At 39.5% G+C, this 12,048-nt stretch overlaps 1 protein-coding gene and 1 long non-coding RNA gene across 3 annotated transcripts in view; one reads left to right on the top strand and one right to left on the bottom strand.

Annotated features, from left to right (window-relative positions):
• The window catches only part of LOC122567374, a 186,926-nt gene extending 176,656 nt beyond the window's left edge, over positions 1 to 10,270 (top strand). Inside the window, exon 3 of the long non-coding RNA XR_006316759.1 lies at positions 1,675 to 10,270. This is a non-coding gene — a long non-coding RNA (uncharacterized LOC122567374). The remainder of the gene's footprint in view (positions 1 to 1,674) is intronic.
• LOC122567350 (nephrin) overlaps positions 1 to 12,048 on the bottom strand; it is a 293,118-nt gene that overhangs the window by 185,107 nt on the left and 95,963 nt on the right. The gene's annotated exons all lie outside the window — the stretch shown is intronic.

Genomic DNA, 12,048 nt, shown 5'->3' with positions numbered 1-12,048 from the left:
AATTCATGAATGATTCGTTTCATATTACTATTATTAAACATAAAGCAAAGCAAATATTCAGCGCTCAAATAGTCAATAACTAAGAACGTACGTATTGATCCAATCGCTCGACAGTTTTCATTGAAACATCTTTAAAAGCAGATTACGAATTGCCAAAATTCACCGATTTCATACGTAACGAGCATAAATCTAGTGTCTGATCGGATTAAACGGTTCACCTACGGAAGTTACAGGCTTGCCACGCATAACGTGATAATTCCTAGTTCTGAACACCGTTTCATCGGATCAGCGGTGATCGAGCAACGATCTTGGAAGAAGCATCGTAGCGTATTTGCTGTCGCCGCGTTTCGATTGCCCACCATAATTAATTCATCGAATTCTCGCCTCAATCGCGTATTTGTACGTTCGATCGACGCTGGTCGGCGAGTAATTTAAATACGACCGTCTCTCCGTCGACTAATTAACTTAAAATAACATTGTCGGGATAATTAACATTAGTACCGGTTAACAGACATAGTTGCTTTAATTAGTGAAAATTTGGAATACTTTAGTAATTGCGGTTAGGTTAGTAATTGGGAATTAAAACGATTCCCAAACCGAAGTAAGCGAATCAAGTGGAATATTGGAATGTTAAAAATACGAGTTATCGTTAACAGAAGCTTCGCTTTAACGGATCATTCTGTCCGACTGCGCGTAGATTATATCACTGCCATAAATCTAATAAAATTGAATCAACGTCGGCCTAATCTTAATCAGCGCAACATTTACATCGCGTCAACGAGACTAGTTCTAAGCAATTAAATCATTTGGATCGTGATTAATCGAAATTTGATCACGCAAAGGTTTTTACGCAAATCATATGAGGACTATACACGGTGACACTCGCTGTTAGATAATGAACGATTGTGAATGATTTCGGAGTTCGCACTTGATATCGATGGGACAGGGAACCAATCGGAGATAAAACAAGGCACGAAACTAATGGAATGAATCAAACCGACGAAAAAGCGACTAGCAGAAGCAGAACATCGAACATAGCCGATTGTTATTACATCCTCGTCGCCGCACTATTTTTCGACGATCGACAGAGCACACTTTCGCGTTTCCCTGTGCACCGTGGAGTATTCGGATCGATCACACGCTATGGAATAGGTGTCGACGTACGCCGATACTTTCGCGTTATCGAATATCGTCCTCGTCGCTTTGTTCGATTTAATCGATGCGTATGGCAAGCAACGTTCACTTTGAACTTTGTTTGTTGCTCCTGCTAGTTTGTCGTCACGGTGCAAATATTTAACTCAGCGCAACAAACAGAGCAGGCGTTTATAATTTGACTTTCTATATAAATTATATTAACTGTGTAGAGATTGTTTTAAAGAATTATAGATTTACAGTAACTTGCTGAATTATAAATTTACAGAAAGTAGGTACTTTGAACACCTACTATGGAGAACTCGTGACAGTAACATGTTTCATTTGTAGTCAGACAAATACCAATATCGAGGCTACTGATAAGTTCTCTGTATTTGGAGATATTTCTTTTAAAAATATTTTTTATAACGGTTAATAAAAAATGCTCGTTTCATTTTAATTAGAAATATTGCAGCTTTACCATTCCTCCAGTTGAAGTTATCCAAGATTCTCAATCGTTTGTCTTTGATTCTGTTCTTTTAGAAATATGTCCCTTCTACAAGACTCTCCACTCATCGTTAAAAGCGTAACAATTAAAAGGTACAATGGAGGCGATGCATCAAAGTACAGTTTAGTACTGTCGAATGGTTTGCAGTGACACGAATTAGCATCATCAGCGATTGTGCTGTAACTCACGCGGCGCCAGCATTCCAGCCAACTATTTGGACAACTATAGAAGGAGGCAACTTGCTTCTCCGATTTCGGTTTACCAACGATCTACTAGTTCCTACTGGGTTCCTTCTCTACCATTTTCTGCTGAATTTGTGCAAATACATATGTACGTCCTTCGCCATACTATTTTACACTTACACGAGAAAAATAAATCTCGATCCATGAAGAATTTGAACCAGCAAGTCGAACAATTTCAATTTTAACTGGCGACTTCTAATAAAAGAAATTACAAAACGAAGGAGACTATCCCGGTTTTTACAAGACTATAAATAATAGTTGGTATGGACTAACTTTCGAGATCCAAATCTGTTACTGAATAATATATCAGTAATTTTAAATATTCGATGATACTGAATATATGTATATTAGAATGAATCGCAATAATAGAAATTACAAACACTTGAAGGTTAGTAGTACGCGATACAATTTAGATGACATAATTTCCACTGCAGCAGTAAAATGCTATAGAAAGTAATGCTATAGAAAATATTCAAGAAATTGAAAGAAGGGATAAGTAGTGCACGGTACAATATAAACAATAGTATAAGCAATAGTAGAACGAAATAGAAAGTATATAGAAAACTATTCAAGAAGTAGAAACACGCGAAAACAAGTAGTACACAGTGTAAAATAGAAGATTCTCTAGAGAAGCTCTTCTCAACTCTCGATATAATCTCCAAACCTTCTTAACAACGGCTGCTCAGTTATCCGCAACCCTTAAAACGTGGTAATTCAACCGGTTAGCAGATCGCAGCGTGTCGCGGCCCGACAAACAACAATTAGCCAAGCTAAATAATTGGCGTTTGGGGTTCGCGTGTTACGTCAGGCATCTTCGAGCGGCGCTGTAGCCGCGCCAGTGGGCGCGCGCGCGCGCGTTATTTGCATACATTCTCATTAAGCGGCGGTACTCGGCAGGATAATTTGAATATTGCACGTTACTCGCGCTGATGAAACGTAATTCGAGCGGCGTTACCTCGCGGAGGAACAATTCCTCGAGACGTTGGGACACCGACGTTGCGAGTCAGACGAACATTCGGCTAGGGCAACGGCGGGGAATCTTGATGAGGTGTTTCCACAAGCAGGGTGCTCTGAAATAGCGATGGCTTCCGTCTCTTTCCCCTCGTTGCTGTTCTTTACCCTTATGAACAGCGAAACTTCTAATCTCGAACGCGTTACACGTCCCATTAAACAATTCGTTGCAAGGAAACGTTCAACGCTTTCGTGTTCCACGCATTCACGATCGTTTTAGGGATGGAAGAGCAGAAATGAGATTGAAGGTTTGGGGGAGATTGATCTTTAAATGATTTTCGAGAGAACAGATACCTGATATGTTGCTTTGTTGTTCTATGGTACAGATCTTCGTGGCTAACTGGAGAGCATCGACACAGTCTTTGTTGAATCAATAACTTTCTTCGACCTATTATAATTCGTGATTTTATTTGGATGAATATTTTACAAATAGGTCATTAGATATTCATGAAAATTCGAATTCCTGTAAATAATATTTAAGAAATAGAAATTAAGTAGAGAATGGTTTTATTCACTGAATATTGTTACAAATACTATATCTCTAGATATTTCATATAATTTTATAGATTTAACTTGTAACATTTACCTTGCTATTCTTGTTTTAACAAAATGTCATACGAATTTCTACGTTTTAATCGCGATAAAATTACTAACCATCAATGTATAAATAATACACGGTAGTTTCGATGACGTATAGTGAAAATTGTGCAACTACGATAGTTTCAATAAGCCAAAACTGAACATATCAAGAACAGAGCATGATGTTAGCAGGGTTTAACGAGTTTAGAGAAAATTGCTACTGAAGCCAGTTAACGTCGAAGACAGGCCAACTTTATATTTTTGGGAAATTTAATACGATGTGCTAACATAGTTGAAGGGGAAAACTTAATATTTCGTGACCTAGTCCACATAGTTGGCAGAGGATAATGTATACACGACACGTTTAGAACGTTCACTGGCACTAAAGTTTAAGGGTCGTATTAGGGAACATTGGTTTAATATATCATAAGCTATCTACATGCTTGTCGAAGGACGTCGAGTGGAAGTTGATTTACAAGCGATACGTTCGACGAAGCTAAAGGAAGGTGTTACAAACACTGATGTAATATCAACCCGCTGTCGAAGGATGTAAGGATGAAGTCGATGCTCATGGGATATATTATGGAAATTTACCAAGAGTGAAATCGAAGTACGATTTTGGGAAATTTTCAGCTGGTATCTCATGAACTATAGATACCTAAAACTTTTCTTGATTGCACAAATTATTACTACATCGTGTTATTTTATTCTATTAGGGATGTTTATGAACATGCGATCTAAAGATCTGGTCTAGATGGACATTTGTTTTACCATTATTATAACGAATATTTTACTTTGAATATTTTATATATTTCTGCATATTATGGACACTCTGTACATTTTTGCGGCCTTAAAATTCTAGCGCTATCTAATACTAAATTCGTCACAAAGTTTTTTAACAACCTTTTTAATCAGCTTCCATATGTACAGCTATGTAAAATTCGCTTGTTTCAATTTTATTGAAGAAATAAAAAGATGTTGGAAGTATTTTGTGGTTTTGATTCGATAGTCAGAGACCATACTACCTTAGAAATGTATTACATAATATAAGAAAATGTCTTTACGTGATATTATATGAATGCATACGAAGATACTCTATGCTTCAAGAAATATCTCAGAATACATTTTTCATCATTTCTTTCTTAATTTAAAAATTTTCCCTTTGGCGTCACTATTTGTTTTCACAGAATTTTCTCGAATTAAGTCTTTTTTAAACGATCCTACCTCGTGAAACAAATGCCAGAATATTTCATTTCATTTAATGGAAGTTCTATCTGTATTCATCGTCGCGAATCGTCACTGACCCAACGTGTTTAATGAGGAAGGAAGGGTGAAAAAAAACTGGTTGAGACAATGCGGACGGAAAGTAATCAGGTTCGAGTGTCAGTCGACCGAAGATGCATTGCTAATTAAACTACGGAAAAGTTTCAACTGGTTCGCGATAGACTCGTTGAAATGGCGATTAAAACCATTCCACCGTGTCCGTTTCGTTGGAAAACTGAGTTTCGCGTTGTAGATGTATGATAAATGCCTGTAGAGAACCGTTTGAAGAAAACTCGGTTGTTTAAGTGGAACAGGTCCAAGGAAGGTAGCTACTTTGAAACTGGTTGAAAAATGAACGGTTTGATGAATTATCGGCAAGAACATTCGATGTGTAGGTATAATTCTGTTTGCAATATTTCAAATAAGACTGCAGCTCGCACGAGCTGCGTAATTCGCTCTCACGATTTAATATTTTCCTCGCTTAGCGAGAAATATCCCTCCTTCGGCAGAAAACACAGACTGGATTCTAGATGTAATAATAATAAAACGTAGTAATAATATTCAGCCAATTCTACAATTCTCAATCCGTACTACGAGATTATAAAGAATGATCAAGGCAAATATTTTCATGAAATCGCAGAGCGTAACTCATCGCCATAAGCCAATCTTTAGTTCAGTTTCATCAACATTCTTCCCAGGCTTTTCACGCGTCGTTCTATTTTCGCATATTTTACAAATTTCGAAATTTATTTTCTCATTTTGTCTTTGCACTGTCCCTGCTAACCAATTGACTGTTACGAGTTTCTGAACTCATCTTCCCTCCTTCCATATATTTATCGATTGTTATCGATAAACAGTACTAACAAAACTTTTGTATTGCGCAATGCGTGCAGAATCGAATGAATCGCGATACGTAAAAATCATCTGACAATGACAAGAAACACAAAAGTCGAAACACGGTCGAACACGAACGCGTATACGACAAAAAGAACATTTGTAAACGTACAAACAATTACGCGGCAAACCATCGAATTATTTAAGACCTACTACTTTCTGTGAAAGTCATCGCGTCATTAAGTTGTCATAGGAGAAGTTGAAAAATACGCGATGTTGATCGATAAAAATAATCGCGAGTTGCGTTATCTGGCCATTCGGACAAGTTGACATTAACCTATTACACCTTCTATAGAAATCCTAAATAGAATAAAATAAAAATTAAAATTCTGACTGCGCGCTAACTCTTCCGGTAACATTAATTTTTCTTCTAAAGAGAAACCTGTTAACAGGCTGTACAGTGAGTTTCACGCTTCCAATGAAAATGGTAGTTTAGTGAGCCGGTTTTAATTTCCTCGGCCGTTTTCCCGAACAGGACGTAGCTTCGCGCTGGCCGTTCGAATGAATTGTGGTTATTTCGGGCATCCTAACTATTGTATGGAATGGAAGCTGACGAGTTCGTGAGTAAACCGCGATGTTGCGGTGATATTTCGGTTACTGTGTCATCGGCTCGATGTTCATATTAAAGGTGTGTTTGCAAAATCGCAGCGGCATACGTAATAATACATGCGCGCTAATGCTTTCGGTATCATTCGCTATCCGCTGTGAAATTAATGCCGCGGAAACGATAGCAAGTGGATCACGACTGTGAAGCGATAACAAGTATTTTTGAACTTTACTAATAAACTCGGATTCATCGTGCTTCGATTTCTGATTCGTCTTCGTAAATCTTCGTTTTCCTCGAACCTCGATTTTTTTTTTTGGAAAGTCTCCAATGTTGTTTTTTACAACGACTGCGATTCATCGTGCCCGCGCGTGTTACGTTACTTTTACTTTTTAGAAAGAAGACTATGCTCGTCGTTTAATGTACCGCGATGAAAATTTGTCAGTTATACTTTCCGACTAATGTAAAGAAAAAAATAGAAATCTTTGACAATAGATTGTCGATTAGACGTATTTTAAGAGGGAGAAACTTTAAGCTGACATCTTCCTAAATTCTTAGCTAAAATCCTCCTGAAACAAGATTCTAGAGCCAATTACGTTCTATTATATTTCATTATATTCAACACAAGAAGTAATCCCTCTTCAAAAACACCTTTTTAGAATTACTCGCTACCGAGTATCGTCGTCCGCAGCCTCTCTCATTCGTACAATTGTAAGGCTAAAAAGAGGTATTATACAGGCGAAAAACCACGCTTCTCTCGTTTACAGTTTCCAGAGAACTGGAACATTCACCGAGAAAGCAGCGGGAACAATCGAAATAACGGAGGAAAAGGAAACGATGATAAGGGAGGCCTCGTAGAAGGTAACGTTACCAGAAAGATATAGGCGACGAGAGTTTGTGAACCCTGGGGCACGATTTTTCCTTTGTATCATCGATGAAACCACTGCTATCTGTGCGATACTGTAGCATTTTCATCGGCCATGCGATTAAAATTTTATCGCCGCTTTGGCCGGTTGAATATTTCAAGCTTGCGCCGGTCAACTGCGTAACGAGTGCCGCGAATCAACAGGAACCTAGATAATTTATAGAACATGGATTTTTATGAATTTACGAAAGATTCAGATATACGAAATATCCAAAGTATAGCGCTTGTTATAATACTTGATATGTAAAACAATTTTCTACCAAGATACTACCTGTTTAAATACGTCCTCAAAATTGCCAATTTGCGTAAAAATCCGCTGTCTACTAATTTACAAAGGTTTATTGCCGCGATGTGCAGTTTAATAAATGACGAGTAACAAGCTGTTCGCGTGACTTGATAGTCGTGACTCTGCTAGCCGTGCGGGTTTTTTAATGGCCGAGATTGTAGATTCGCTTGCCAGTATGTAGCGTCTATGTCTGCTTTGTCGCGAGAAGTGAAAGATTTTGGCGATCGGTGGATCGGAAGATTTGGAGATACAAAGTTTCAACGAATAAGCTGGCCGTGTTTGCCGACTGGATAGGAATGTAGATAAAAAAGAAAGAAAAAGCAAAAAGTATGGTGATAGATTTGAAGTTCAAGATCAAGGAAGTGGAGGAGCCGAAGTTGTTGAATAAGCAGTCTGACGATATGAAGGCAGAAACTGGGGGAGTAAGCAAACAAGGGACGCAAGAATGTAGATAATGAGTCTCGAAATGTAAAGAAACAAAGCACCTCGGGATACGAATGCACAAACGATGTAGCAGAACTAAAAACGAGCAAGAAATATAGTGAAAAAAAATCAAGGGATAAAAACAAACAACGATCCAAGAGCAGAAAGGACGAAGCGGCGAGCGGAGCAACAGCTCAAGAAAATAAACAAGCAGCATGTAAATAGGAATGTGAATACACGAACTAGCAGTACAGAAATGCACATAGAAAAACAATCCACGAGTAAACCACACGACCTTAGCCACCAATTATATTTCCCAGGCAATTTTCAACATTATTAGCTGCAAATCCAAAATTAAAACTGCAGCCGTAGATTTCTCTCGCTTCTTAATCACATCACACTCAATCTTCCCGCTTAATTGCCTGAAAGGAATCTGAACGAGCCATCAACAACCGCTAATAAGCAGCCATAAAGATTGCATTCAGCGTCAAGACCAGGCTGCGGCGCATCAATCGACAGAGGCGGTTCAACAGTGGGGTAGAAAGGAAAGAGAACCGGAAAAAGGCTGGCAGAAGGAAGGGGAAGGCACGAAGGCGGCTCGGACGTAATTTGTAAATGGAACGGGAGGCGAGATTGAATTTTACGTCGAATGGAACCGGCAATTTTCTTCTCGGCGAACACCGAGAACGAAGAAGCCGGCTGACGTGGTTTCACGTCGAACGAGCCTGAGACACGTCACGTGACGATATTCAAAGCCGTTGGATGCCTACACTCTCTCCTTATCTCGCTTTCTCTCCTTCAGAGAGCACGGACGATCTTTTGACATGCACCGAGACGTTTAATTTCGCCCGACGCTCGCTCCGTGAATTTCTGCGACCAATTGAATTACCCGGGCAAACTTCCCACCAGCTCCCTTCCAGTTTCCCTCGGGGATGCTACGACCGACTCCTACGGTTGCATAAACTTACGTTCGATCGAGGACTGGTCGATTAAACCGGGAAATACACGAGGAATGATCAGTGATTTCAGGGCTGTTGCTCGCTTTAACGGTACTACGATGAATGATATCACGTCGTTGTATATCCCTGTTCATGTATATTGGGACGCATCAAGGGAAAGAAAATTTTACTAAACGATTAGGGCATCGTGAAAACCATATTAATACGAAACTGATTGCCTTCTGATTGTATTTACCGGTCACGTTCCTCGATCGCAGTTTTCATGAATATTTACACTCGATCTACTTTTTACGATCCTATTTATCATATCGTATTATAAATAATTTTGTAATTCAGATTTTTTCGATCGCTCATTTAATACGTTCTAAATTGCGTGAACGCAAAATTTTTATCGATCCTGCGATTATTCCGAGAATCATATGTATCGTAATCACACGCATTATTATCAAGCAGCACACTACTAGAGAAAAAATAACGAAGAGATTCGTGGCTCTCAGTATATTAGAGATTTCCTGAGATTTGTATTCGTACGAAACTAATGCATACGCAACGCACAATAATGAAAAATTACGCAATGATCCGTGTCTCGGTGAAAAACTTTTCAAAAGCCGATTTTGCATTCTGTTGTTGGACAAACAACGGTCTTAAATGTTCTTCATCTGTTTCTTTACCGTTCGGTTCAAAGTTTGGAAATTCAGCGGTATGGTGTTAAACCTCGAAGGATCTGTTCTCTCCATAGAATAAAGTCGGAATGGAAAGAATAGGTGGGAACTTAACGCGCGTAAGAAAGACGAAAATGATTCTTAGCCGGAAAAGGAAAGTTTCCCAAAGTTTCGTCAAACTACGAAACTTTCTTTATGTATTAGTTTTTGATGGGTAACACGCGTTAAGTAAAAGTGTCGATAATAAAATGGTTGCGAATAAGGCTGCCAGTTGTTCTACCGAAGTTCGATTCCCTCTCGAGAAACTCTAACTCCGAAATCTCTGGGCAGGATTCCGACTCTAAAACTCTCTCTAAACTCTCCTGCTAAAACCCTCGTTCACCATCGTTCGAAAAGTTACAGTTGTATCTACGTGTGTGCACGCTCACGATGCGCGTTTACCAAAGCCCTTCCCTAAACATCACGTTCACACTTCGTTTCGAAACATTTGCATTCGTGATGTGGCAGAAATATCGCGTCAGAAATAGTTTCCACTCGTAAAGCCTGAGGCAAAGCAAAATGTATATGTATTTAACGATACAATTGATAAAAACGATTATTCTTGCTGTACGAGATGAAACATGAAATTTTCATTAAAGGATTCAAACTCGTGCCTTGAATCTCGTATTCTAATTCCTGCCCTTCGATTACCCGATTCTTCATCTTCGAATTTTTGTACCATAATTCTACTCGTATTTTAACAAAAAAAATTTCAATATCCGAAGAAAAACCTCAAACTCTTTTAAATTTCCTTCAGAGAGAAAATTGTTCAAGATAAAAACGTGGTTGAGCAGAACTTTCCCATATTTTCTTCGAATATAAAGGCAATTTTTAGATATCAAAAAACACGAGCAAAGTGGAAAATCGATCGAAACATTGAATATTATTATAAAAGCCTGGAAAACTCGAATCGTACGAATCTCCAAATAATGATTCTCATCGATGATTGTGCTTAATTGTCAGTTCCTTGCTTCCACAAAACACCTTTCTATTTAATGATAAAAAATTCGTTCTCGCAAAATACCCTTCGACGATATATATCCATAAAAAGATTCCCTGGGAGATCGCAGACTTACAAATCACGCAAAAAAAAGTGCCGAGAAAAGCTAGTATTTTTTCTCCTTTTACGAAAGAAGCTTTCAGAGGACAATGCCTCTCTGGTGTACGAGAGGGCAGAGTTTTTCGATCGGCTCGATATTTCAAATTGCGCCGGTTCGGGCATCGATACGCGGCTTCCAGAGAGAAGCCAGAGGACGGGGAAATTTATTTCGCAGAAGGCTGGCCACGACGGTGCACCGTTGCCGCGGGGGTGAGCCGGACGAAACAAAAGAGCGAAGATGAAGAAAACAAGGCATCGGCGGGAGGGAAACCGACGGAGTTAGGAAAGGGTGAAAGCGGAGCTTGAAAGAGGAAAAAAGAATGCGAACAACGCAGGTGGAAAAAGAAGCGAAAGAGTGGACGGTCGAGGAAGAAAAGAGGAAGGAAAATAGAGAGCGGAACGAGAGAAGAATTGAAGTATGAGGGAGAAAAGGAAGGTGGCGAGAATCGGACAGAAAAAGAGAGAAAGCGACGAAACGAAGGATGGGTAGATTCGGGGAAAAATTAGAACAGGAAATGGAGAGAGAAATGGAAATTATAGTGGCGAAGTAGAGAAGGAAAAACAGAAGTCGAAACGGGAAGAGGAAATGATAAATAAAATGCAAGGGTAACAAAGGGTGCGGCAGGGATAATACTCTGGAAGAGAAGTAGACGACCGAGAGGAAGGAAATGAATCGGTAAAGAATAAGTTAAAATGGATGCAGGAATTGACAAAACAAGTCGCGCCAGAAAGTTTGAGAAAATAATAGAACGTTGGAAGAAACGGGCACAAAGGAAAGGGCAAACGGGGTAGGGGTGAAAGAGTGTCTGCTCGTTGGGGAACAAAAAATTGTTGCCAAGATAAATGGAGACAGTGGGAACGGGACGCGAAAATGTTGCAGAAGAAAGAACGGGCGAAACCTCTGACTGAGAAATTGCAAATGCGTGTGTATCTATGCCACAGAAATGAATATGAGGAACTAGAAACGCGAGGATGTCTACATTATAAAAATATTGGATAGCGTAAAAAGATGCGGAAACTAAAGACCAAAAGTTAAATTCCCCGGTGCTGTACCGCCGCAGCTCCATATTTTAGCCTTCGCGTTCTATTCCGTTCGAAATTTATCGAAACGCTAAAAAAGTTCACAGGCGAAAAGAATAATAAAACGAGGAAAAATTCAACACTCGGAGCGCGTAGAACATATTGAAATTACCCTCTTGCGTGAAAGCTCGCAGAGCAAATAAAACATCTCGCGTGAAAGGTCGGATGAAAATGGGCAAAGAGGAACGAGCCCGTAAAATCGCGGCCGAGGCGAGGAGGAGGCTAGAATTTTCGTTTTTCCAGGGTGACTCGAATACGAAGTGTGGTTTGTCGAACAGAGGTTCCAGCGACCGGTGGGACTCTCAGACGATGACCTTCGCGGAGAAGGGGAAAGGCTGGCGTTTGTCGACGAGGGACCCTAGTCACGCGGAATTGTAACTACGTGACCGAGCGAAATTAGAGG

The sequence above is a fragment of the Bombus pyrosoma genome, linkage group LG5 (assembly GCF_014825855.1).
Source record: "Bombus pyrosoma isolate SC7728 linkage group LG5, ASM1482585v1, whole genome shotgun sequence".
NCBI lineage: Eukaryota > Metazoa > Arthropoda > Insecta > Hymenoptera > Apidae > Bombus > Bombus pyrosoma.
This window is presented reverse-complemented; position numbering and strand designations above follow the sequence as displayed.